This window comes from Pelodiscus sinensis, chromosome 9 (genome assembly GCF_052426305.1).
Source record: "Pelodiscus sinensis isolate ZL-2025 chromosome 9, ASM5242630v1, whole genome shotgun sequence".
Classification (NCBI taxonomy): domain Eukaryota; kingdom Metazoa; phylum Chordata; order Testudines; family Trionychidae; genus Pelodiscus; species Pelodiscus sinensis.
In genome coordinates this window covers 46,370,382-46,396,635 of record NC_143060.1, presented here as the reverse complement: position 1 = coordinate 46,396,635, position 26,254 = coordinate 46,370,382, and the positions used below count along the sequence as shown (strand labels likewise).

Genomic DNA, 26,254 nt, shown 5'->3' with positions numbered 1-26,254 from the left:
AGCGGCGGGCGGGGGACTCCCCCTGGGAGGGGCGGGGTTAGCGCGGCCCGGAGCAGGCGGGCGGGGCGATGGGCGAGGTTATCGGGGCCCGGGCGGGCGGGGCAATTAGCGCGGAGAAGCCGCTCGGCCAGTTCCTGCAGCCGCAGCACGAGCCCCACAGCCGCTGGTGCCGCCCCCTGTCTCCGAACCGCCTTGGCCTCGGATCCCCTCGCCCCGCCCCTACGCCTTTGCCCCGCCCACAATTCACCGCCAGCCTTCCGACGCACATCAGCGTTCACGGACTGCGCAGGCGCCAACTTTCCCGCCAAATGTGGACGGAACCAAAAAAGCGGAGGGGTCCAGCGAGTTCCCCCCCCCGCACCACTTTGCAGACACATGGTATCGCCAAGTCCAGAGGGTATAAAAAGGCCTCTTTTGGCCACACCCCTTTTACTACTACACACGTACGCCTCCTCGCCGGCCGGGGGAAGCGTTTCTCCAGCGGACTCGTGAAGCGGCGGCGCGGAGCCAGGACACGTCTCGGAGCCTCTTCCCGGGAGCGGTCGGGCGAGGTGAGTGTCGGAGCCGCCGGCGAGCGGAGCCCCCGGACCTGCCACGCGCCCGCAGCAGCAGCGCAGCAGGGACCCCGGAGCCGGGGCAGCGTCTCCCTGCGCCCGGCCGCCGAACCGAGCCCGGGCTCGGGGCGAGCTCCCCTGGGCAGGCTCCGAGACACCCGGGCGAGCCCGGCCATAGGGGGGCGGGGCGGCCGCCGCGCTAGCGCCCTTCGAACCGCCGGGCACCGCACCCGGGGGAGCTGGGACGCGGAGAGAAGAGCCTCGCGAAACCCACCCCCGCCCCGAGGCAGCCGGGTCAGCGCCCCTGAGCGGGGGCGGGATTTCCCTCACTCGGGCCGGCTCCACGGACGGTTTCCCTTGTGTAGCAGTTTGAATTGTGTGTCCTGAGTGCTTTGTTACAGGTGCGTCTTGAAGGGGCCCTAGGGTGGGAGGCAAGGCTCTGAGCTGGGCCTCCTTCCTAGAACCCTGCCGCGTTACACCGCAGTATTGCCAAGGGAAACTGAGGAGCAGCCCTCAGGAGAGCTTGCCTTGGAAAGCTCTACTAGGACTTGGGGTAAGTGTTGCCTTTGGTGGGGGAGGCTGTGCCCTGAGCCAGCCACAGGTAAGTATCCCTCAGTCTCTCTGCACGTGGTGGTTGCTTTCACTGGTGCTGGTTACAGGGACGGTTTCCCTTGTGTGCAGCAGTTTGAATTGTGTGTCCTGAGTGCTTTGTTACAGGTGCATCTTGAAGGGGCCCTAGGGTGGGAGGCAAGGCTCTGAGCTGGGCCTCCTTCCTAGAACCCTGCCGCGTTACACCGCAGTATTGCCAAGGGAAACTGAGGAGCAGCCCTCAGGCGAGCTTGCCTTGGAAAGCTCCACTAGGACTTGGGGTAAGTGTTGCCTTTGGCGGAGGAGGCTGTGCCCTGAGCCAGCCACAGGTAAGTATCCCTCAGTCTCTGTGCGTGGTGGTTGCTTTCACTGGTGCTGGTTACAGGGATGGTTTCCCTTGTGTGTAGCAGTTTGAATTGTGTGTCCTGAGTGCTTCGTTACAGGTGCGTCTTGAAGGGGCCCTAGGGTGGGAGGCAAGGCTCTGAGCTGGGCCTCCTTCCTAGAACCCGGCCGCCTTATACGACAGTTTGGCAGAGGGAAACTGAGGAGCAGCCCTCAGGAGAGCTTGCCTTGGAAAGCTCTACTAGGACTTGGGGTAAGTGTTGCCTTTGGTGGGGGAGGCTGTGCCCTGAGCCAGCCACAGGTAAGTATCCCTCAGTCTCTCTGCACGTGGTGGTTGCTTTCACTGGTGCTGGTTACAGGGACGGTTTCCCTTGTGTGCAGCAGTTTGAATTGTGTGTCCTGAGTGCTTTGTTACAGGTGCATCTTGAAGGGGCCCTAGGGTGGGAGGCAAGGCTCTGAGCTGGGCCTCCTTCCTAGAACCCTGCCGCGTTACACCGCAGTATTGCCAAGGGAAACTGAGGAGCAGCCCTCAGGCGAGCTTGCCTTGGAAAGCTCCACTAGGACTTGGGGTAAGTGTTGCCTTTGGTGGGGGAGGCTGTGCCCTGAGCCAGCCACAGGTAAGTATCCCTCAGTCTCTCTGCACGTGGTGGTTGCTTTCACTGGTGCTGGTTACAGGGACGGTTTCCCTTGTGTGCAGCAGTTTGAATTGTGTGTCCTGAGTGCTTTGTTACAGGTGCATCTTGAAGTGGCCCTAGGGTGGGAGGCAAGGCTCTGAGCTGGGCCTCCTTCCTAGAACCCTGCCGCGTTACACCGCAGTATTGCCAAGGGAAACTGAGGAGCAGCCCTCAGGCGAGCTTGCCTTGGAAAGCTCCACTAGGACTTGGGGTAAGTGTTGCCTTTGGCGGAGGAGGCTGTGCCCTGAGCCAGCCACAGGTAAGTATCCCTCAGTCTCTGTGCGTGGTGGTTGCTTTCACTGGTGCTGGTTACAGGGATGGTTTCCCTTGTGTGTAGCAGTTTGAATTGTGTGTCCTGAGTGCTTCGTTACAGGTGCGTCTTGAAGGGGCCCTAGGGTGGGAGGCAAGGCTCTGAGCTGGGCCTCCTTCCTAGAACCCGGCCGCCTTATACGACAGTTTGGCAGAGGGAAACTGAGGAGCAGCCCTCAGGAGAGCTTGCCTTGGAAAGCTCTACTAGGACTTGGGGTAAGTGTTGCCTTTGGTGGGGGAGGCTGTGCCCTGAGCCAGCCACAGGTAAGTATCCCTCAGTCTCTCTGCACGTGGTGGTTGCTTTCACTGGTGCTGGTTACAGGGACGGTTTCCCTTGTGTGCAGCAGTTTGAATTGTGTGTCCTGAGTGCTTTGTTACAGGTGCATCTTGAAGGGGCCCTAGGGTGGGAGGCAAGGCTCTGAGCTGGGCCTCCTTCCTAGAACCCTGCCGCGTTACACCGCAGTATTGCCAAGGGAAACTGAGGAGCAGCCCTCAGGAGAGCTTGCCTTGGAAAGCTCCACTAGGACTTGGGGTAAGTGTTGCCTTTGGCGGGGGAGGCTGTGCCCTGAGCCAGCCACAGGTAAGTATCCCTCAGTCTCTGTGCGTGGTGGTTGCTTTCACTGGTGCTGGTTACAGGGATGGTTTCCCTTGTGTGTAGCAGTTTGAATTGTGTGTCCTGAGTGCTTCGTTACAGGTGCGTCTTGAAGGGGCCCTAGGGTGGGAGGCAAGGCTCTGAGCTGGGCCTCCTTCCTAGAACCCGGCCGCCTTATACGACAGTTTGGCAGAGGGAAACTGAGGAGCAGCCCTCAGGCGAGCTTGCCTTGGAAAGCTCTACTAGGACTTGGGGTAAGTGTTGCCTTTGGTGGGGGAGGCTGTGCCCTGAGCCAGCCACAGGTAAGTATCCCTCAGTCTCTCTGCACGTGGTGGTTGCTTTCACTGGTGCTGGTTACAGGGACGGTTTCCCTTGTGTGCAGCAGTTTGAATTGTGTGTCCTGAGTGCTTTGTTACAGGTGCATCTTGAAGGGGCCCTAGGGTGGGAGGCAAGGCTCTGAGCTGGGCCTCCTTCCTAGAACCCTGCCGCGTTACACCGCAGTATTGCCAAGGGAAACTGAGGAGCAGCCCTCAGGCGAGCTTGCCTTGGAAAGCTCCACTAGGACTTGGGGTAAGTGTTGCCTTTGGCGGAGGAGGCTGTGCCCTGAGCCAGCCACAGGTAAGTATCCCTCAGTCTCTGTGCGTGGTGGTTGCTTTCACTGGTGCTGGTTACAGGGATGGTTTCCCTTGTGTGTAGCAGTTTGAATTGTGTGTCCTGAGTGCTTCGTTACAGGTGCGTCTTGAAGGGGCCCTAGGGTGGGAGGCAAGGCTCTGAGCTGGGCCTCCTTCCTAGAACCCGGCCGCCTTATACGACAGTTTGGCAGAGGGAAACTGAGGAGCAGCCCTCAGGAGAGCTTGCCTTGGAAAGCTCTACTAGGACTTGGGGTAAGTGTTGCCTTTGGTGGGGGAGGCTGTGCCCTGAGCCAGCCACAGGTAAGTATCCCTCAGTCTCTCTGCACGTGGTGGTTGCTTTCACTGGTGCTGGTTACAGGGACGGTTTCCCTTGTGTGCAGCAGTTTGAATTGTGTGTCCTGAGTGCTTTGTTACAGGTGCATCTTGAAGGGGCCCTAGGGTGGGAGGCAAGGCTCTGAGCTGGGCCTCCTTCCTAGAACCCTGCCGCGTTACACCGCAGTATTGCCAAGGGAAACTGAGGAGCAGCCCTCAGGCGAGCTTGCCTTGGAAAGCTCCACTAGGACTTGGGGTAAGTGTTGCCTTTGGTGGGGGAGGCTGTGCCCTGAGCCAGCCACAGGTAAGTATCCCTCAGTCTCTCTGCACGTGGTGGTTGCTTTCACTGGTGCTGGTTACAGGGACGGTTTCCCTTGTGTGCAGCAGTTTGAATTGTGTGTCCTGAGTGCTTTGTTACAGGTGCATCTTGAAGTGGCCCTAGGGTGGGAGGCAAGGCTCTGAGCTGGGCCTCCTTCCTAGAACCCTGCCGCGTTACACCGCAGTATTGCCAAGGGAAACTGAGGAGCAGCCCTCAGGCGAGCTTGCCTTGGAAAGCTCCACTAGGACTTGGGGTAAGTGTTGCCTTTGGCGGAGGAGGCTGTGCCCTGAGCCAGCCACAGGTAAGTATCCCTCAGTCTCTGTGCGTGGTGGTTGCTTTCACTGGTGCTGGTTACAGGGATGGTTTCCCTTGTGTGTAGCAGTTTGAATTGTGTGTCCTGAGTGCTTCGTTACAGGTGCGTCTTGAAGGGGCCCTAGGGTGGGAGGCAAGGCTCTGAGCTGGGCCTCCTTCCTAGAACCCGGCCGCCTTATACGACAGTTTGGCAGAGGGAAACTGAGGAGCAGCCCTCAGGAGAGCTTGCCTTGGAAAGCTCTACTAGGACTTGGGGTAAGTGTTGCCTTTGGTGGGGGAGGCTGTGCCCTGAGCCAGCCACAGGTAAGTATCCCTCAGTCTCTCTGCACGTGGTGGTTGCTTTCACTGGTGCTGGTTACAGGGACGGTTTCCCTTGTGTGCAGCAGTTTGAATTGTGTGTCCTGAGTGCTTTGTTACAGGTGCATCTTGAAGGGGCCCTAGGGTGGGAGGCAAGGCTCTGAGCTGGGCCTCCTTCCTAGAACCCTGCCGCGTTACACCGCAGTATTGCCAAGGGAAACTGAGGAGCAGCCCTCAGGAGAGCTTGCCTTGGAAAGCTCCACTAGGACTTGGGGTAAGTGTTGCCTTTGGCGGGGGAGGCTGTGCCCTGAGCCAGCCACAGGTAAGTATCCCTCAGTCTCTGTGCGTGGTGGTTGCTTTCACTGGTGCTGGTTACAGGGATGGTTTCCCTTGTGTGTAGCAGTTTGAATTGTGTGTCCTGAGTGCTTCGTTACAGGTGCGTCTTGAAGGGGCCCTAGGGTGGGAGGCAAGGCTCTGAGCTGGGCCTCCTTCCTAGAACCCGGCCGCCTTATACGACAGTTTGGCAGAGGGAAACTGAGGAGCAGCCCTCAGGAGAGCTTGCCTTGGAAAGCTCTACTAGGACTTGGGGTAAGTGTTGCCTTTGGTGGGGGAGGCTGTGCCCTGAGCCAGCCACAGGTAAGTATCCCTCAGTCTCTCTGCACGTGGTGGTTGCTTTCACTGGTGCTGGTTACAGGGACGGTTTCCCTTGTGTGCAGCAGTTTGAATTGTGTGTCCTGAGTGCTTTGTTACAGGTGCATCTTGAAGGGGCCCTAGGGTGGGAGGCAAGGCTCTGAGCTGGGCCTCCTTCCTAGAACCCTGCCGCGTTACACCGCAGTATTGCCAAGGGAAACTGAGGAGCAGCCCTCAGGAGAGCTTGCCTTGGAAAGCTCCACTAGGACTTGGGGTAAGTGTTGCCTTTGGCGGGGGAGGCTGTGCCCTGAGCCAGCCACAGGTAAGTATCCCTCAGTCTCTGTGCGTGGTGGTTGCTTTCACTGGTGCTGGTTACAGGGATGGTTTCCCTTGTGTGTAGCAGTTTGAATTGTGTGTCCTGAGTGCTTCGTTACAGGTGCGTCTTGAAGGGGCCCTAGGGTGGGAGGCAAGGCTCTGAGCTGGGCCTCCTTCCTAGAACCCGGCCGCCTTATACGACAGTTTGGCAGAGGGAAACTGAGGAGCAGCCCTCAGGAGAGCTTGCCTTGGAAAGCTCTACTAGGACTTGGGGTAAGTGTTGCCTTTGGTGGGGGAGGCTGTGCCCTGAGCCAGCCACAGGTAAGTATCCCTCAGTCTCTCTGCACGTGGTGGTTGCTTTCACTGGTGCTGGTTACAGGGACGGTTTCCCTTGTGTGCAGCAGTTTGAATTGTGTGTCCTGAGTGCTTTGTTACAGGTGCATCTTGAAGTGGCCCTAGGGTGGGAGGCAAGGCTCTGAGCTGGGCCTCCTTCCTAGAACCCGGCCGCCTTATACGACAGTTTGGCAGAGGGAAACTGAGGAGCAGCCCTCAGGAGAGCTTGCCTTGGAAAGCTCTACTAGGACTTGGGGTAAGTGTTGCCTTTGGTGGGGGAGGCTGTGCCCTGAGCCAGCCACAGGTAAGTATCCCTCAGTCTCTCTGCACGTGGTGGTTGCTTTCACTGGTGCTGGTTACAGGGACGGTTTCCCTTGTGTGCAGCAGTTTGAATTGTGTGTCCTGAGTGCTTTGTTACAGGTGCATCTTGAAGTGGCCCTAGGGTGGGAGGCAAGGCTCTGAGCTGGGCCTCCTTCCTAGAACCCTGCCGCGTTACACCGCAGTATTGCCAAGGGAAACTGAGGAGCAGCCCTCAGGCGAGCTTGCCTTGGAAAGCTCCACTAGGACTTGGGGTAAGTGTTGCCTTTGGCGGGGGAGGCTGTGCCCTGAGTCAGCCACAGGTAAGTATCCCTCAGTCTCTGTGCGTGGTGGTTGCTTTCACTGGTGCTGGTTACAGGGACGGTTTCCCTTGTGTGTAGCAGTTTGAATTGTGTGTCCTGAGTGCTTTGTTACAGGTGCATCTTGAAGTGGCCCTAGGGTGGGAGGCAAGGCTCTGAGCTGGGCCTCCTTCCTAGAACCCGGCCGCCTTATACGACAGTTTGGCAGAGGGAAACTGAGGAGCAGCCCTCAGGAGAGCTTGCCTTGGAAAGCTCTACTAGGACTTGAGGTAAGTGTTGCCTTTGGTGGGGGAGGCTGTGCCCTGAGCCAGCCACAGGTAAGTATCCCTCAGTCTCTCTGCACGTGGTGGTTGCTTTCACTGGTGCTGGTTACAGGGACGGTTTCCCTTGTGCAGCAGTTTGAATTGTGTGTCCTGAGTGCTTTGTTACAGGTGCATCTTGAAGTGGCCCTAGGGTGGGAGGCAAGGCTCTGAGCTGGGCCTCCTTCCTAGAACCCTGCCGCGTTACACCGCAGTATTGCCAAGGGAAACTGAGGAGCAGCCCTCAGGCGAGCTTGCCTTGGAAAGCTCCACTAGGACTTGGGGTAAGTGTTGCCTTTGGCGGGGGAGGCTGTGCCCTGAGCCAGCCACAGGTAAGTATCCCTCAATCTCTCTGCACGTGGTGGTTGCTTTCACTGGTGCTGGTTACAGGGATGGTTTCCCTTGTGTGTAGCAGTTTGAATTGTGTGTCCTGAGTGCTTCGTTACAGGTGCGTCTTGAAGGGGCCCTAGGGTGGGAGGCAAGGCTCTGAGCTGGGCCTCCTTCCTAGAACCCTGCCGCGTTACACCGCAGTATTGCCAAGGGAAACTGAGGAGCAGCCCTCAGGAGAGCTTGCCTTGGAAAGCTCCACTAGGACTTGGGGTAAGTGTTGCCTTTGGCGGGGGAGGCTGTGCCCTGAGCCAGCCACAGGTAAGTATCCCTCAGTCTCTGTGCGTGGTGATTGCTTTCACTTGTGCTGGTTACAGGGATGGTTTCCCTTGTGTGTAGCAGTTTGAATTGTGTGTCCTGAGAGTGCTTTGTTAGAGGTGTGTCTTCAAGGGGCCCTAGGATGGGAGGCAGGGCTTTGAGCTGGGCCTCCTTTTTAGAGCCATTAGGCTCCCCTGAAAGCTTAGAAGAAGGCAAACTGAAGGGGAGCTAAGTGTTTCCTTCTGGATAGGAAGCGGTGCCAGTGTTGAGATGGCTAGGGTAAGTATGCAAGAGTCTGTGTAACTTCATTCACTGGTGCTGGATGCTGGAAGGCTTTCTGGTGAATTGTCTTCATTACACTACGTTTCTGTATCGATAGCTTCCTTTCCCCCACCAGCACGACCTGGTCTGGCCTTCCGATATGTACTGTGAGTAGAAACAATTATATTGTAAGAGAAAGATGAGTTGTACTAAGTTGAAAGAATACTGTTTCTTTGAACAGGAATGAGATGATTATGTTGGAAGGTATTCAGATCAGAATTAAGCCAGGTGAGCCTGGGATAATAGGAAAAGAAATATTAGGTGTTAGGTAGAAAGTAATTGAGGTAGCCAGAAAGATATGGACAGGAGATTGCTGTGTGCTTGAAGTGGAAATTAAGGTACTTCAGTAGTCTCAGACTAATCATGTAAAGTTTTCCTACCTTTTAATCTTGTTATATTTATTCAGTCAAAAGCCAATGTAAGGGGTTGGAGTCTTGTATGGTACTCACATTTTCTGGGTTTATTAGCAGAGGGGCTTTGCTAATAAACAGCGGGGTCTGACAAATCTGAGTCCTGTGGGTCTGACTTCGACAATTTGGAGGTCCCGCTGTGATGGCAGTAATCTTCACTGAGGCTGTGAGATACCTGACGGTCTTGCAGGATGACCATGGCTGCCGGCACTTGGGCGTTTGGGCCAAGCGGTCCTCTGACAGTGGCAAGGTGCACAACCACAGCGAAGTCTACAGTGTCGAACCTGTTGGTTCCCGCTCTGCTCTGGTAGGGATCCTGGGATATAACATCAGGACTCTGGTCAGGTAATTATTTCTGTTTTGTTGGCACCGAGGACTGTCTTGTCTCCGTGTGTATCCATCTTCCCTGTGGCGTGAGTGAGTCATCCCTATCCGCGGACTAACGGACCAAGGGGCTCCTGTCCCCACGGTCTGTGTGACTGGAATCTGCGCAATCGCAGCCGCACCACACCTTGGATAAAATCCTTGGAGTGAACGCAAGGGCGGTTGAGGCAGTAGCCTGTGGGCTTTTTTCGTGGGGTGCACTGGGCACTGCTCTGGCAAATCTGATTCGTGTGTGTGTCTGACTTTGACAGTACCCTGGTATGACACTGTCCCATTGGTAGTCCTCCTTCCACCAAGTTTCCGTGGTGCCTATTGTATCGGTAGCCTCCTTTGATACGAGGCGCTCTGGTTCACCCACTTAATATTTAGAGGTCTAGCGTTTGTCTAGAAGCCCTTTGAAAATGTCACGCTTTAGCTGTCTGCCGTTTCCAGACGTGTTAGACCCTTTTTCGTGTGATTGTTTCTCCTCTGCTCTTACCCAGTCTCTCCCTTAATAGAGATGTCCCCTAAGAGATGTCTCTGTCCGATGTAGGTGCTCTTCCGCACCCGTCGACTTCCCTTTAGCCTCTAGTTGAAAAACTGCTCTCCGCCTTTTCTAATGCTAAGGGCCGGCAGTCGGGTTCCCTTTTTGGTTTAGGTGGAGCCCATCCTTCCCGTACAGGCTCCCTCTTCCTCTAAAGTTCCTTTTACCGCTTAAATCCCTCCTCTCTGCTCCATCGTCTTCTCCGTGCATTGAGACTGTGAAGGCCGGCCTGCCTGCCTACCTGGCCCTGAGCATGGAACTGGAAGCGTTTTGGAGTTAGCCTGGGAAAGGTCCGAGAGGCGCGCTTGGGTAAGTGTGGCTCTTTGTGGGGGGGAGGTGGCGAGGGGAGCTGTGCTGTGGGCTGGTGGGATGAGTATCCAAGTGTGTGTCTGTCCGATTTGTCTGACTGGCGCTAGTTGCGGGGACTGTGAGACCATGTGTTTGGCTGTCAAGAGTGCTTTGATGCAGGTGGGGGCGCCTTCAGGGGCTGATTGGGTTGGAAGCAAGGCACTTGGAGCCAGCAGCCTTATCCCAGAGGCAGCCAGAGCGAACTGAGTGAGCAGCCAACAGGGGACTTGCCCTCGGCGATGTCCAGGTGGAGCTCGGGTAAGTGTGGCTTTTGGGGGGGCTGTGTTAAGATCGTAAGAACGGCCATAGGTCCATCTAGCCTAGTCTCCTGTCTTCCGACAGCAGCCGGTGCCAGATGCCCCAGAGGGAGCCAACAGACTGGCATCGAGCGTTCCCTCTCCTGTTGTCCGTTTCCAGGCTCTGACTGACAAACCAGAGGCTAGGGACGCCGCTGACGGCCCTGACCCCCGTGAATGTATCTCGTTCTGTTTTTGAACCCTATTAGAGTCCTCGTCTTCTCAACCTCCTGTGGCAAGGAGTTCCGCAGGCTGAGTGTACTCTGCGTGAAGGAGACACTGCCTTTTTGTGTTAAACCTGCTACCTATTAATTTCATTTGGTGACCCTTGGTTCTTAAGGCAACAAGTGTAAACTTTTTTCCTTGTTGACCTTTCCCCCAGTCAAGATGTTTATAGACCTCGATCGTATCGCCCCCTGAGTCTCCTCTTCAAGCTTGGGGGCGGGTGAGGGAGGAAGTCCCAGTCTTTTTAATCTCTCTTCCTATGGGACCCACTCCAAACCCCTCATGGTTTCTGCTGCCCTTTCCTGAAGCGCTTCCAAAGCCAGTTTTAATCTTTGGCACGGAGGCAATGCCGTATGCGAGATGTGGACGTACCGTGGCTTTATAGAGAGGCGATGAGAGATTCTCTGTCGTCTTCTCCTCTGTCCCATTTTTAAAGGATTCCTGATGTTATGCGTGCTTTTTTGGGCTGCTGCTGCACATTGAGTGGATGTTTTCGGGGAACGCTCCCCAATGACTCAAAGATCTCTCTCCTGAGTGGTTAAAGCTTAAATTAGTCCCCATCGTTTTGTATGTAAAGTCGGGGATGCGTTGTCTCTCACCCATGCACATTACTTTCCGGTCACCGACATCATTAACTTTCATTTGCCATTTTGTTGCCCACTGACTTAGTTTTGTGAGATCTCTTGGAAGCGCTTCATGGTCCGCTTTGTTCTTAACTATCTCGAGCATCACCTGCAAATTTTGCCACCTGACTGTTTCCCCCTTTCCCCAGATGACTTATAAATAGGATGGGTCCCAGTGCGGACCTTTTGGGGTGGCCCCTCTCTCTGTTGTGAAAATGGACCATTTATTCCTACCCTTAGTTTCCTGTCCCAGTCTGTGGGTTGTGTTTTTCCTCCTAACCAGTTAGCAGTCCATGGGAGGACCTTCCCTCTTCTCCCTTGACAACGTACTTGACGTGAGAGCCTTTGGTGAGGGAGCTTGTCAAAGGCTTTCTGGAAATCTAAGTACACTGTAGCCACTGGCTCCCCCCCTTGGCCGCATGGTTGTTGTCGCCTGTCAAAGAACTCTAGTAGAAAGACGTGACTTCCCTTTACAGAAGCCACGTTGGCTCCTCCCCCCTGCCCACCCCCCACCCAGCAAATTATGTTCATCTGTCGGACAATTTTATGCTTGACCATAGATACGCTTAAGGGCAGAGATAGGGTCCAGAGTGACTTAGACAAATTGGAGGATTGGGCCACTAGAAATCTCATGAGATTCAACAAAGACAAGTGTAGAGTCCTGCACTTGGGACGGAAGAATCCCAAGCATAGTTACAGGCTGGGGACCAACCAGTTAAGTAGTAGTTCTGCAGAAAAGGACCTGGGGGTTACAGTGGATGAGAAGCTAGATATGAGTCAACAGTGTGCCCTTGTAGCCAAGAAGGCTAATGGCATATTAGGATGCATTAAGAGGAGCATTGCCAGCAGATCCAGAGATGTCATTATTCCCCTTTATTCGGCTTTGGTGAGGCCACATCTGGAGTACTGTGTCCAGTTCTGGGCCCCCCACTACAAAAAGGATGCGGACGCATTGGAGAGGGTCCAGCGGAGGGCAACCAAAATGATTAGGGGTCTGGAGCATATGACCTACGAGGAGAGGCTGAGGGACTTGGGTCTGTTTAGTCTGCAGAAGCGAAGAGTGAGGGGGGACTTGATAGCAGCCTTCAACTTCCTGAAGGGAGGTTCCAAAGAGGATGGAGAGAGGCTGTTCTCAGTAGTGACAGATGGCAGAACAAGGAGCAATGGTCTCAAGTTGTGGTGGGAGAGGTCCAGATTGGATATTAGGAAAAACTGTTTCACTAGGAGAGTGGTGAAGCACTGGAATGGGTTGCCTCGGGAAGTAGTGGAGTCTCCATCCCTAGCGGTGTTTAAGTCTCGGCTTGACAAAGCCCTGGCCGGGTTGATTTAGATGGGATTGGTCCTGCCTAGAGCGGAGGGCTGGACTTGACGACCTTCTGAGGTCTCTTCCAGTTCTATGATTCTATGATAAGGGGATGGTTGGATGAAATAACATGATCGTGGTAACTAATTGACCATTCATTATCAGTTGGAAATAGGTCAATGGAGGGATGATAGGAGTTGCTATAGGGAACTTTCTGGGTGTCTGGCTGGTGAGTCTTGCCCACATGCTCAGGGTTTAGCTGATCGCCATATTTGGGGTCAGGAAGGAATTTTCCTCCAGGGTAGATTGGCAGAGGCCCTGGAGGTTTTTCGCCTTCCTCTGTAGCATTGGGCACAGATCACAGCTGAAGGACTCTCTGCATGTTGGGGCCTTCAAAGTATTTGAAGGCTTCAATATCTGAGACATAGGTGAGAGGATTATTCTAAGAGGGGTGGTTGAGATTCTGTGGCCTGCACTGTGCAGGGGGTCAGACTAGATGATCATAATGGTCCCTTCTGATCTTAAAGTCTATGAGTCTGTGAGTCATAGTTCCAAGTAACTTGCCCAGTGCTGCCGTTAGGCTTACCGGTCTGCAATTGCCCGGATGGCCTCTAGAGCCCTTTTAAAAACCTAGGCGTCCAGTTAGCTAATGACCGGAAAGACAGCTAGGGAAGCTTGATTTAAAGGCTAGGTTACAAAGCCCGGTTAATAGTTGCGCAGTTTCACATCTGACCTTTCAGAACTCTTGGGTGGCGAATGGCGTCGGGTCCCGCTGACTTGTTACTGTGAAGTTTGCTCGCTTTGCTCCCAAACCTCCTCTAGTGACACCTCAGTTTGGGACAATTCCTCAGCTTTGTCAGCTACAAAGAATTGCTCAGTTTTGGGAATCTCCCTAACGCCATCATCAGCTGTGAAGACGAAAGCAAAGAATTAGTTTGGTTTCTGCAATGACCTAATCGCCTTGGAGTGCTCCTTTAGCATTTTGATGGTCAAGCGGCCCTGCTGGTTGTTTAGCAGGCTTCCTGCTTCTGATGTACTTAGCCGAATGGCTTTTTTGACTGTTTGGCTAGCTGTTCTTCAAACTCCTTTTGGCGGCGGCTGTTTCTGTTTTTACACTTAATTGGACCGTTCATGCTCCTTTCTGCCTTCCTCAGTAGGACTTGCACTTCTTTTTAAACGGTGCGCCTCTCTTCTCTCGCTGCTTGGGTGACTTGGTTCTCTTGCTGTGTGTAAATTTGGGGTCTACATTTCAGTTGGGCCGCTCTTACCGTGTCTTGGAAAAGTGTCCATGCAGCTTGCAGGGATTTTCCTTTTGACACTGTACCTTTTTAACCAACCTCCTCCATTTTTGTGTAGTTCCCCTTTCTGAAACTGAGTGAGTGCCACAGTGTTGGGGTGCCACAGTGTTGGGCTGCCCAGGTGTCCCCCCTCCCCCGGGAAATGTTAACAGTTATGGCCTTTTGGTCACGGTTTCCCAATGCTCCAGTTGTATTTACCTCTCGGAGCAGCGGATCCTGTGCTCAGTTTAGGACTAAGTGAAGAATTGCCCTCTCCCCTTGCGGGTTCCAGAATGTTAAGGTCTCTTCCTATATGGGATAAAACTGAGGCCCTTTAAATACCCTAAGATTGCACTATTCAAGATAATTCAGCAACAGATATAATCAGATCACTAAAAATATTCTAAAAATGCAGGTAGTTTACTTTCTGCTGAGGCTCTTGCTTCTCAGATTCCTTTATGGTATTTTTCAATTACTTGTTACAAATGCTGAGTAGACAAACCCCGTTCTCTCATGACATGGGGGAGAGGAGTCCTGTGGCACCTTATAGACTAACTGATGTGTAGGAGTATAAGCGTTCGTGGGCCAAGACCCTCTTCGTCAGTGCGTCTTTGCCCACGAAAGCTTATGCTCCTACACTTCAGTTAGTCTATAAGGTGCCACAGGACTCCTTGCTGCTTTTGCAGATTCAGACAAACATGGCTACCCCTCTGATACTTGATGTCAGGATATGGTGGCACAGAATCATCAGTATTTCTAGTTACATGCTTCTAGATTACCACACTTTGTAGGTGGAACAGCTTTGTTCTCATAAACTTTAGCCTGTTTCCTCAACTCTTGCCATTTTATTGTGTATAGGCATGTCATTCATTCAGTTGAAGAACAGTTATCAACACATTTAATGACAAAAGACGCGAGTCTACAAAAAATGTGACAATCATGTGCCATGTGTATTTTGTTCCTGATTTCCACTAATGCCCTTGGAATCGTTTAAATAAAATGTAACACTAGGGACAAGATAGGGACTGTAGGTTTGTTCTTAAGTTGAATCTGTATGTAAGTCAGAACTGGCATCCAGATTCAGCCGCTGCTGAAACTGACCAGCGGCTGACTACAGGAAGCCTGAGGCAGAGCAAATCAGCCGCTGATCAGTTTCAATAGGCTGAATCTGGATGCCAGTTCCGACTTACATACAGATTCAACTTAAGAACACCAGGGGTCCCCAAGTCAGCTGCTGCTGAAACTGATCAGCGGCTGATTCCAGGAAGCCCGGGGCAGAGCAACTCTGCCTCAGGCTTCCTGTAGTCAGTGCTGGTCAGTTTCAGCAGCGGCTGACTTGGGGACACCTGGGGCAGAGCAGCTGGGGTGCTGCTGGTTGGTCCAGTAGCGCTGCTCTGGGCACTACTGGAGCAACCCGGCAGCACCCCAGGTGCTCTGCCCCAGGGGTCCTGATTCAGCTGCTGCTGAAACTGACTAGCAGTGGCTGAGTCAGGATGCCTGGGGCAGAGCACCTGGGGTGCTGCCGGGTTGCTCCAGTAGTGCCCAGAGCAGCGCTACTGGACCAACCAGCAGCACCCCAGCTGCTGTACCACAGGCGTCCGGAGCAAAGCCGCGGAGCATGGAGGCAGTGGGACAGCCGCGGCACGTCTGGGCTGTCCGCTCCCCGGCTTTGCTCCCCGTTTCCCTGGTCTGGGGAGATGTGGAGCAAAGCTGCGGAGCACATGGGCAGCAGACAGCCCAGATGCCCTGCGGCTGTCTCGCTGCCGGCGTCCTCAGAGGCTTTGCTTCCCGTCTCCCTAGTCTGCTTGCCTTGAGCAGAGCAGGGAGACAGGCAGCAAACCCTGTTCGTAACTGCGCAGCTGACGTAAGTCGGATCCGCATAATTCGGGGACTGCCTGTAGTGCAGCCAAAATCATGAATGCCTCCTTGTTATAGTGATAGAAATGTAGCCGTGTTAGTCTGGGGTAGTTGAAGCAAAATGCAGGACAATGTAGCACTTTAAAGACTAACAAGATGGCAGGGTTTTGTTTTTGTTTTGTGTGTGTCTGTGTGTAAAGAACAGGATTCTGTCAAGCATCGGGAGATTTACAGGGATTTATAATTTAGCTGCAAAAGTTTGCTTCATGATCAATCTTGACTCAAAAGAACTCGAAACAAAAATTATTTTTCTTTGAAAAATTTAAAACCGATTATGAATGTCTGGGTTAAACAAGTGTAAAATGTTGGCCTTTTGTGGCTCTCACTTTAAAATAGCTTTTATAAAATAATTTTGCATATAATGGGATAATGGAATACAATCTAATCCCTTTGGGATTAAGAAAGCCCAAAGTTTTAAAGATTAAAAAAAAAATGGTATGCAAAGCACAGGACTTTTTTCCTGTTGTACATTTTCATGAGGATTTCTTTTATAAAGTATTAGAAGACTTACCCATCATTGCCCAGGTCCAGAGTTGGCCTTAGGGCGGTGCAGGGCAGTGGGGGCTGTGCCGCGCACCTGCTGTCTTCTCCCTGGGGCCAGTCCAGGAAGGTGGGTGAAGGAACAGAAGTTCAACACCGTATCGATCCAAGCACGAGGGTTTATTATGTACAGAGCTGGACGAGTGTCACTTCACATGTTAGACTTAGTGAAACTGTCAAACAATGGATTACTATAGATTATATATGGTGCCAGTGGGAGGACAGAAGGGACTGGGTGGGAGTTCCTGTGCCCGTGGATAGGTTCAGGTTTACATGTATGCTAATAAACAGGTGTTGTGGCTTAAGTGTCATTTTGCAGAAAATAGATTAAATCCTGATTTCAGGTCCATAGAAATGACAGGGTCATTCATAAGCAGGGCTTCCTGAACCACACTGAGCCCCCGCTCGCCAGCTGCATTGTCCGGCGATCTGCGCATGCACAGATCGCCTGAACCCAGCTCTTCTGGGTTGCACTCTACTTGCCACAGGTGAGAAGATTGCACTATTTATCGAGCCCTCTTCATAAGTATAGCTATCTGTTATCACACCCCTCCCTTTCCGTTTGAGGCAAAATAAATCCCTTTCCATGCACATCCCATTGTACTGGCACAACCAAACCCTGACCTTGCTTTTAGTCATAAGAGGAAGCTGTTTGCTGTTCCTAGCTCTTGCTGTTTAGAGGAGTTCTTGAACAAACAGCCTCACAGACAGATTGATGAACACAGACAGAAAGATGCACAAACTCTAAAATATATAGTAAGATGAGTAACTCAGAGGACACCATTCATTAAACAGTTCAGTTGACTACATCGATTTCTGATATAACTCAGTTGATTTGAGTAAAATTACAAAACCCACCGTAAAATAATTTTTCCTCTGTATTGTAGGAGTTCTTCTGTATCAGTCAGTACGTTCATGCATCTTAACTTGTCTTGCTTCTTGAAAAGGCTTCTTCTTTTTTCTTCACTCTTACACATATTCTTTACTTTATTTTCCCCTGTTTGATTTCCCAAATAATTGTTGGAAGCCTTTTAACATCATCATCGTCCCCACTAATCATACAGCCTGGATCCAGCAGTTCCCTGTGATCTGTGAATAAGAGGCTCTTCTCTCATGAATACTTCCCATGCAGAAAAAGGGCTTTAATCACCTCTGCAGCAGTATTCCCCCCCTTCCTCTAGAGCTGTACAGAGGGAAGAAAACAGGCATTATGTGGGCTGGTCAGTATTAGGACTAGGGGAGTCAAGTGTGATCCTCTACCAACCAGACAGCTCAGGGCAGAAATGCAATGCAGTGAGAGGCTAAATTGTATGTCTGCTCTCACTGCTCTGCCACTGGACCGTCTTTAAGTGGGGCATGATAGGAAGCTGTGATGTGATAGGATAGGTCCACTGGAGCAAGGAGAGTTATCAAAGATGCAACAGCAGCATAGAAGCTGGAGTCTCCTGATAGGCCTCCCTGACTTTCTGCTGAGGCCTCTTAAGAAATGGAAGAAAAGCAAGTAATGGAATCAGAATCATACTTATGACCGCTTGCCTAGCACCAGTGTCAAAGCGCTGTCGTTACTGTGTACTCATTCCTTGAACAATCTTTGTGTCTGCACTGTGCTTAGCACAGTGGGGGCCCTGACGTGACTAAGACCTCTAGGTACTACCACAATACTGTATAAACAAACTAATACTCTAAATCTTTACTGCATATGTTTTCTATTAAGTTTCCCCACCCTGTTTAGCTCCTGGTTCCAGGCAGGCAAGTTCTCCTGTCAGTCATACACATGACATGTAACCAAACTGAAATCCCTGGTGCAAGAGTGTGGAGAATCTGGTCTAGAACCCTAGGCCTTGGTTACAGAGCATTTTTTCTTTTTGAGTGAACATGACTCCAGTTACCCTCTTAGCCTGTTTTTATCTTGTCTGACTCAGGATCTACTTGCACTCCTCATTTTGGCAGATGCTGGCAGACAGAAACAAAGCCCAACATGACACAATTCCATAAGATGATTTGCCTAGAGGAGCAATCTCCCAATGGCTATGTTACCAAACAAAATTATCTATCCTATACCATTTTAGCACCTCTTTTCTTACTATTTAAAATTATTCTTTCCTCCTTTGTCTGTTGTTCTTCTGAAAGGCTGAAAGCCATTATGTCCTCCACGCCTCCTTCTTGCTATTTACAACTAGTAGTAGTTCATGCATGTACTTCATAGTTTACCTACAAGTCTTTTTGCTTTTCAGTTAAAGCTTTTGCGCAGGGTCAATTCATAGTGAGAGAGGGTTTGAGAGAGTTGGTCGGTCTGTGAACAAGAGTCTTTCTGTCTGTTCGTTCAACAACTCCTTTTAAATGGTAAGAGCTAGGACCATGAACATTGGTATACAGCTTCCTCTTATAACTTAAAGCAAGGCAAAGCTTTGCTTGTGTGAGGGGGTAGGAGTGGGGTTGGAGCAGGGTGAGAAGTGAAGCGCCCCTCCTCCCCGTTACATATGGAGATGCATAAAGCCATACAAAAAAGAGAATCACTAGGCAGATCAACAGGACTGGTTAGAGGTCCTCCCCCATCCAGGACTGCTCCAGCTCTGAGCCCCCCAGGCACCCTTTGGGGAATGGCAGCTCCCCCCATGTTCACACAGGAACATTGCTGGCTGTTCCCCTTCATTAGGGAGTGAGGGGAAAGTGCACATTTTGCTCCATTTCTCAATCTGGCTGGGGAGTGCAGAAGGCCAGATGAACTTGGACCTGCCCCTTCTCCAGCTGTGCCCACTTCAGCTGCAGCAGCCATGGAGAGGTGCATCTCACATGCCTGCAAGCTACTGCAGTGAGAGGACTGGGGTAGCCCTCTCTACCCAGGGAAGCCTGAAAAATGTAACAATTTAATTGAGTTAAAGTTTACTGTGTAAATCATCTAGTACACTCTATTTTGGAATCTGCCAACTTGTGCTCTAGAATCTAAGTTATTAAAAGCTAAGGTCTGACAAATGTGACAGGGTCAGGACAGGGGGGTACCCCAGAACCAGCAGGAAGCTGGTAGAATCAGAGTAATCAGGCCAATTAAAACACCTGGAACCAATTAGGAGGCTTTCAGATTCGAGAGACTTGGCTAATCAGAACACCTGGGGGGGCCTATTATGAAAGAGCCAGTTGAGAATGATTTTAAAAGGTTTCCCTTCTGTTTGTTCAGTGTGCAGGGAAGGAGCTGATGAGAACACTAAACTAGCCCCCCATCACACACCATGTCCAGAGGCTTGGCAAGGCTGTTGACCTGCCTACTAGCAAAAGACGGATCCGTTGCTGCTTGCTGCTACTACTCCACTATCTCAACACTCCTCCATCAGACATCCCAATGAAACATGCAATCTGATACACCTAACACAGCATGATGCAGTCTTGCTAGAAACAGAGCAGGAGACCCTTTGTTGGGAATAGAATATGAAACACGCTATTTGAAATAAACATTTCAGAGGTTCCCCTCAGTAAAGAAAAAGAATAGTACCACCCATTGCACAGGGTTGTCTCACGGTCAGAGCAGGACATTAGTCGTCAGAAGATCTGTTTCTATTCCCACTATCAGTGACAGCTAATTCACTGCGTGACCTTGGCATTGTCAGTTAGGTCCACATTTCACATGTGCCTGCTAATTCTGTATAGTTCATTCCCAAGTGCTCAACCCATGATTTTTAAAAAGTGCGTTACACCATTAACCCTAGTTGAAGTAAGTAAAAAAACTTGTCGTGTGCGCTCTCTTTTTAAATGGAAATGCAGGTTGTACCTCCGAAGACTGGCATTCTCTGGTCTGGCAACATCTGTCGTCTGGCAGGACTACGGATACTCCTGGACCATAAACAGGGAACCAAAGGGCAGGAGGGTCAGCCAGGGCAGTGGAAAACAAGGTCGGTAACTTAGCTTGAGGCAGAGTGGAATCTTCTGGCATCTCTGGGAATGTGAGCTGGAGCCCCATGGCAGCTTGCAGCTTGTGTCAGCATGGGACCAAAGCCCCGCGGCGGCCCCTGGAAATGTGAGGCTGGAGCCAGAACCACAAGGCAGCACTGGGTCGGAGTCTTCTGGCAGCTCCCAGAAGCCTGGGGCCAGAGCCCCGAAGGAGATGGGGAGGCTGGGCCTGGAGCCCTGAAGCAGCCCCTGGGAATGCCGGGCTAGGCGGGAGCCTTGCAGTACCCTATAGCAAGTGGGGCCAAAGCCCTGTGGCAGAAGCTGGATCCTGTGTTGCCCAGGGAGCTGACAGCAGCTGGGCAAGCAGCCCAGCATGGGCTTGGGGGCTGGTTGCAGACCTCCCCTGGTCCAGCAAATTCTCTTGTTCAGGACCAATCAAGTCCTGACAGTGCTGGATCAGGAAGATCCAACCTGTACTAATATTCATTCATCTTTGTAAAAAGTGTCTTGAAACCATAGGAGAAAGTGCTACATAATATCATGTGGATAGCCTGTGCTGTTTTATAGATGTAAAAAGGCCAAACATGTCTGTGGATCCCTTTGTAATATTTTCTGGATGTTAAAGATTGGGATTATGGCTTGCCCCTGCACAGGAATGCAGTGCGGGTTTTGGAGAGGAGATTTCTCATGTTCTCACATGGATCTTGCACACATTGACAAATCAAGTCAGAATTTGGCTATATACCAATTATAATCACTTACTTGGGGAAAGGGATGAAATGGTTCATGGAAAGATAATAAATGAAAATAGAAGTAGGTATGTTTTAGGGATAAAATGTTTTTTAAACTAATTACGCAGTAACATTAAGTGTGTACAAATTACCACTTGCTGGGCTATTTTTATAACTTTAATTAACTCCACGACAGGTACAGTAACAATAGCTGAGTTCAAGCAAATTTATTCATTCCTAATTTACTGGAATGAAAGAATGACAGGTAGATACACTGGACAAAAAGCAAAGTTCTGCCATTCTTTAAAATTTTCACTGATGTCAACATTAAGGAAGAGTTTTGCTTGATTAATAACTTCAGTAAGTAGCAGAAGAAAATTATGTACCATAGTGTATACTCAGTTGATGTAATTTTTGTTGTCCTGCTGATTTCAGATGAGGTGGTAGGGTGAAGTTTGGGTGAAATCCCATTGAAGCTGTAGGTATAACAGCTGCTCTTCTTTCCAGATAAATGTTGTTGACAAATTGTATAGTCAACTAATTGACTACACTTTGGGTCAAATATACTCAAGAGAACAAATAATCAATGCCAGTCACGTTTACTGATATAATAACAAGGTTCATGATAGCAATCTATAAGATGTCATCTTGTGCAGTGATGTTATATTCCCTTTATACAGGTATGTTCCAAAAGTTGCACATTTCAGCTGCTGTTAGGCTAATTGGCTAGTATAGCTATCATAAGACAGGATTTTCATGTCTCTCCTTCACAGCTGCTGAGCCTCTGGCATGGTGGGGTGGGTGGGTGTGTCCTCCTCCTGCCTTCCCCTTGCTCTCTTTCAGCTCTCCTCTGCCTCCTGCCTCTCACTGCCTCGCCCTCTTTTGCTTCCTGCTGTGGCTCTCACTGATTTCTGTGCTGCTCAGCCGGGCTGCTGTGGGGGAGCTGCACTCCCCATGCAGCCCGGGCAAGCCAGAGGGAACAGCCAGCATTTTGGCATTACAGACTCTCAGACACTGGGCGTGCGCGCGTGCGCGTGCTCTCTCTCTCTATATATATCGATATCTATATATATTGATATCTATCTCTATATATTAAAAAAAAAAATAGCGGCGAGGAGTCCTGTGGCACCTTATAGACTAACTGAAGTGTTGGAGCATAAGCTTTCATGGGCAAAGACCCACTTTGTCAGATGTATCGTCACTTTTGCAGATTCAGACTAACACAGCTACTCCTCTGATACATAGATAGATAGATATGATGATTTTAAGAGGTACACATCTCTATAAACATCATTAAAATCAACCAATCATCAGAGGTGCTACCACTCTTTTGTGCTACTGCATCCCTTGGCTTAAAATAGTTTTAATCACAAATAGGGTTTACAGTTTGGCACCACCACTATGCAAACTATTCCAGTACCCTTACCACCCGTGTGCTCCAATTCTCTAACTTGTTATTCTGTTTCTTCATTACCTTTGTCAGGTTACTAGAGTTCTATGCATTGGCTAATGGAAATACTTCCCTAGCTTCTACTATGACCTAGGAACCGTGTCAGACTGGAGATACATTTGTTGTATCTGCTTAAGTCAAATACTTACCTTAGCATGTACAGGGTTATGGGATAGTTAGCAGAAGTGAACAGGATTATGGTACAGGCCAGTTTAAGCTATATCATAGTTACAGTATTTGTGCTTACCTCATCCTGGGGTACTATGACATTGAGGCATGTTCTGCATGGAGTGATCTTGAGCAGTTGCACCGAATAATACAGAATAAGGCACAATGGATTGACGATTCCTAGGTGAAGGAAAACTGCTGGGGCAGACAGCTTGCTAAGCCCTTTTAGCGTGGCTAATGCAGACATACCCTTGTAGGGTTGTAGAGGGCTGTCTGGCCTAGCCCTTCAGTGAGCTTCTCCTTCACCAGCTAGGGAGCACAGTTGTAGTGGGGTGGGGATGTAAGGGGATCTGGATGCTTCCGCTCCACTGGGTCCCAGCCTAGGGCCCTGATGGCGCAGAGAGTTTTCGTTGCCTGCTCGACAGGATGCCTGCTGAACCATGCTGAGCTCTTGGAGATCAACCCTCCACTCTGGGCTCCTTCCTGTCCCCTCCAACGTGGTAAGCCTTCCTCTTCAGGCTGCTCCCTGGGTCAGTTCCAGTCTGACAATCTACTTATCCAGCGCTGTTGCTGAGGCTGTGGCTGGCGCTGCTCCTCTGTTGGCTGTGGTAGCTGGTGCAGTTCAGGAGTTCCTCCCTGAGCTCGTGCCCCTCTGGCTATCTCTCCAGACTGACTGCTTGCCTGGGGTTTTTGTCCCCAGCCTCACTCTTGACCATGCCCAGCAAGGCTGTGGGACTAGTTCAGCCAACTGGGCCAGAGGTGCTCCTGGGGCTTCGGGGGGGGGGGGTAGTACTGCCCCATCACATCCTCTTTGTCAATCCTATGAGGGGGGATGCACTTATTGTTGCAGACTGTGACTATTAGGCCACACTGCCTGGGAGAGGGGCATTGTTATGGACTCCAATTGCTAGGCCATGCTGCCATGAACCATGATCCTGAGAGAGGGGTGTTATGCTTATAAGCACACTGGATCTTTTTCAGGGGAGAAGGCAATGCACCACATTTACTGAAAATACAGTAGAGAAGCAATTAGCATATCCTTTATAAAAAAACATACACACAGATCCTACGGATGGTGCATAGATACTAGTCTGTCATAGATCAAGTCAGTCTTACTGGCCCGGCAAGGCTGACTGAGTGAGGAGTTGGGGTTTTTAGATCATAATTCGAGGGTCCTCCGAGGCTTGGCTTGCAAGACTGAACCCAGAGTCCCAGGGCAAGAACTTCTCTTCTTATACGTGTAAGTTCCCATTGGCATCTGGGTTTTGCAGTGTCATGCTGCAATCATCCACCCATAGGAGGTATTAATCTATGTTCTTTTGATGGTGATTGTCAGGGTTCCCATCATTGTGTATCTCTCTTCATGAGGTCTCTGCCTGTCTCCAGGGATCATCAATGCTGCTAATTCAATTCCTCCTCAAGACACAATGGATGTTGCTTTATGTTCAAAGTTTCCACTTCTTCTTGATTACCTGGGCATCACCCTCCACTCACACCACACAACTGTATAGAGTTTGACAAGATCAATATTTACAAGGAGTATAACTTAATTTGCAATACTCAACAGGGAGCAAGCCCTTGCAGTGAGCATTATCTAATCATGAGAGATGCAGAGAGAGAAACAGAAGCTACAGAACTTATAAGCAAGTCATTACATCAAATTCTTATGCATCATACTTACAATCTAATAATTATAACCAATATTAAAATATACATTTTTGATACAGGGGCATTGTCACAGACTCTGACTGCAGGAGAGGTGCATTAGGTCACACTGCCTGGCTGGAGACAGGTGTCACTATAGACTCTGGCCAATAGGCTGTCCTGCCCTGAGAGAGGAGGGCATTGTTATTGCCCTGTGGGAAAAGAGCATAGACCAGGGGTCAGCAACATTTCAGAAGTGGTGTGCCAAGATTTAACTTATTCACTTCTATTTTCCAGATCTGTGTGCTGGAAAGGAGAAGGGAGAGGGGGGCCAAGGGCAGGTGGGGTACGTTGACCATATTTTCTGAACCAGCTGCAGCTAGGGAGAACAGTTTAATTTAAATGATTAAACAGGTTAAGAGTTTTAACTTTCTCATGTTTGTTTATCAAACTTCATTTTAAATAAAGTAAAATTATGAATTTGTCCAACACAAAAGGTTTCAATTTTGTCTTTATTTATAGCAGGGGTGGGGAACCTTTTTTGGGTTGGGGCCACTGACACACATTAAAATCAGTTGGGGATCAGACAAGTGAAAAGCAAAAAACTCCTCAAAACCTCCCAACCCTCACTGATGTGGCCTCCAATTGAGACACCTCACTCCTCAGGCACTCCAGCCCCACAGGGCAAGGGGAAGGAACAGGGAAGACTAAGGTCCAGGGCTTTGTATTGGCCAGCTTTACTTTTCTGGGGTTCTCAAGTTAGTGGATTTTATGGACCCCCTTGAGGCTGGGGACAAAAATGAGGGGTTCAGTGTGTGGGATAGGATGGGGTGCAGGATCTCAGAGGAAGGTGAGGTGCAGAAAGGGGAGAGGTGGTTAGGTCTGGGTGGGTGGTAGGGTGCAGAAGCAGCTGGGAGTAGGGTGTCTGGCCAAGCAGTGGGAGCAGGAGCAAAGAAGGGTGCAGGAGACCTCAACCAGACATCAACTTTTAATAGCTTCGTACTTGAAGAGATTCCTCAGTGGGCTAATGATTAACAGCTGGTTGTACTGCTAACACTTGGTTAGGTGTAAAAAGTTGTCAAGCAGATGAAATTTGGAAAAGCACGTGGCAGTAACGTGATCCCATCAGAGACTTATAAAGCTGGTGGTGGCCAGCTAATTCACTGTCTTGCTCATTTATTTATCACCTTTTGGGAGAAAAAAGTAGTCCCCAGGACTTCAAAGATGCCTTGTAAACATATACAAGAGAAAAAGTGATTGTACATGCTGTGATGACCACTGGGGCATCTCGCTGCTGGATATAGCTGTTAAGATCCTGGCCTGCATCCTCTAAAAACAGCTGTCATTACATACATTCACAAATGGCATAATTCCTAAAAGTCAGTGTGGATTTTGTGCCAGTTGAGGCACTGCCTACATGATATTCACAGCCAGGCAGATCCAAGAAAAATGCAGAGTGACATCATGTGATTTTCATCAACCTGACCAAGGCATTCAACGTGGTCAAAAGAAACAGGCTTTGGAAGATACTTGGGCAAATTGGCTGTCCTGAAAAAATTATATAATATGGTCCTTTCATGCTGGGGCATGTCCTTAACACTGGAGAGACATCATCACCTTGTGAAGTATCAAATGGTACAAAGCAAGGAAGTATCTGCTCCTCTCGTGTTCAGCATCTACTTTTCGATGGTGCTGTTAGTTGCTTTCAAGGACTGCATGTTGGGGATGATACCATTTTCAGCCTCCAAAGACTAGGCTTGCACCAAAGTGTTCACTACATCCATGGTCTCCTGTTTGCTGATGACTGTGTATTGCTGGCTGTCATGTTACTGGATTTTAAGGGGAGCAGCCAGATCACTGATGCACCCACGGGGGGGTATTTGCCCCAAAGTATATACAAAGGGGGCCATGTGAGATGTCACGGGAAAGCTTATGTTCTGCTGATTCTGTATATGCTATTCATATATTTATATGATATTTGTATGTGGAGTTATAAACATGTACTCTGTATGGATGCTGGAAAATTCTCTGTCTGTGGCTGAGCAATGGGCAAGGAAAGCTCAGCCTATGGCTATGCTAATTAGCAAGGAGACAATGAATCTCTAGGTGCCAATACACATCTCAGGAATGTGACTGATACCTAAAGGCTACCAGCATGTAACACAGGGATAGGCCACTGACCAGGTGACCTGCTGCCGTCAAGAAGATGCCAGGGGAGGTATATAAGTGCCATGTGGCATCCTCCATCTTGGTCTTCAGCACAGCTCTTGATCCCAGAGGCAGCCTTCCAGGGAACTGTGACAGGGGACCTGACCCCTGCACTGAAAGCTGCCTGGCTGCGGTGGCAAGCTGCCCAGGCGCAGCAGCAGCCGGCATACCAAGCAGCGACCGCCGGGCTGACTGCACAGGTGTGGTGGTGCCTGAGCCTGAATCCGAGGGCCT

The 26,254-nt window shown here is 50.5% G+C and overlaps 1 long non-coding RNA gene across 1 annotated transcript; it reads left to right on the top strand.

Moving 5' to 3' along the window:
* Window positions 1-25,295, top strand: LOC112547382 (uncharacterized). Its single transcript, XR_003091125.3, has 3 exons — window positions 1-9,717; window positions 9,877-10,014; window positions 16,282-25,295. It is a non-coding gene; the product is annotated as an uncharacterized LOC112547382 (long non-coding RNA).
* Window positions 25,296-26,254: the final 959 nt, after the last annotated feature.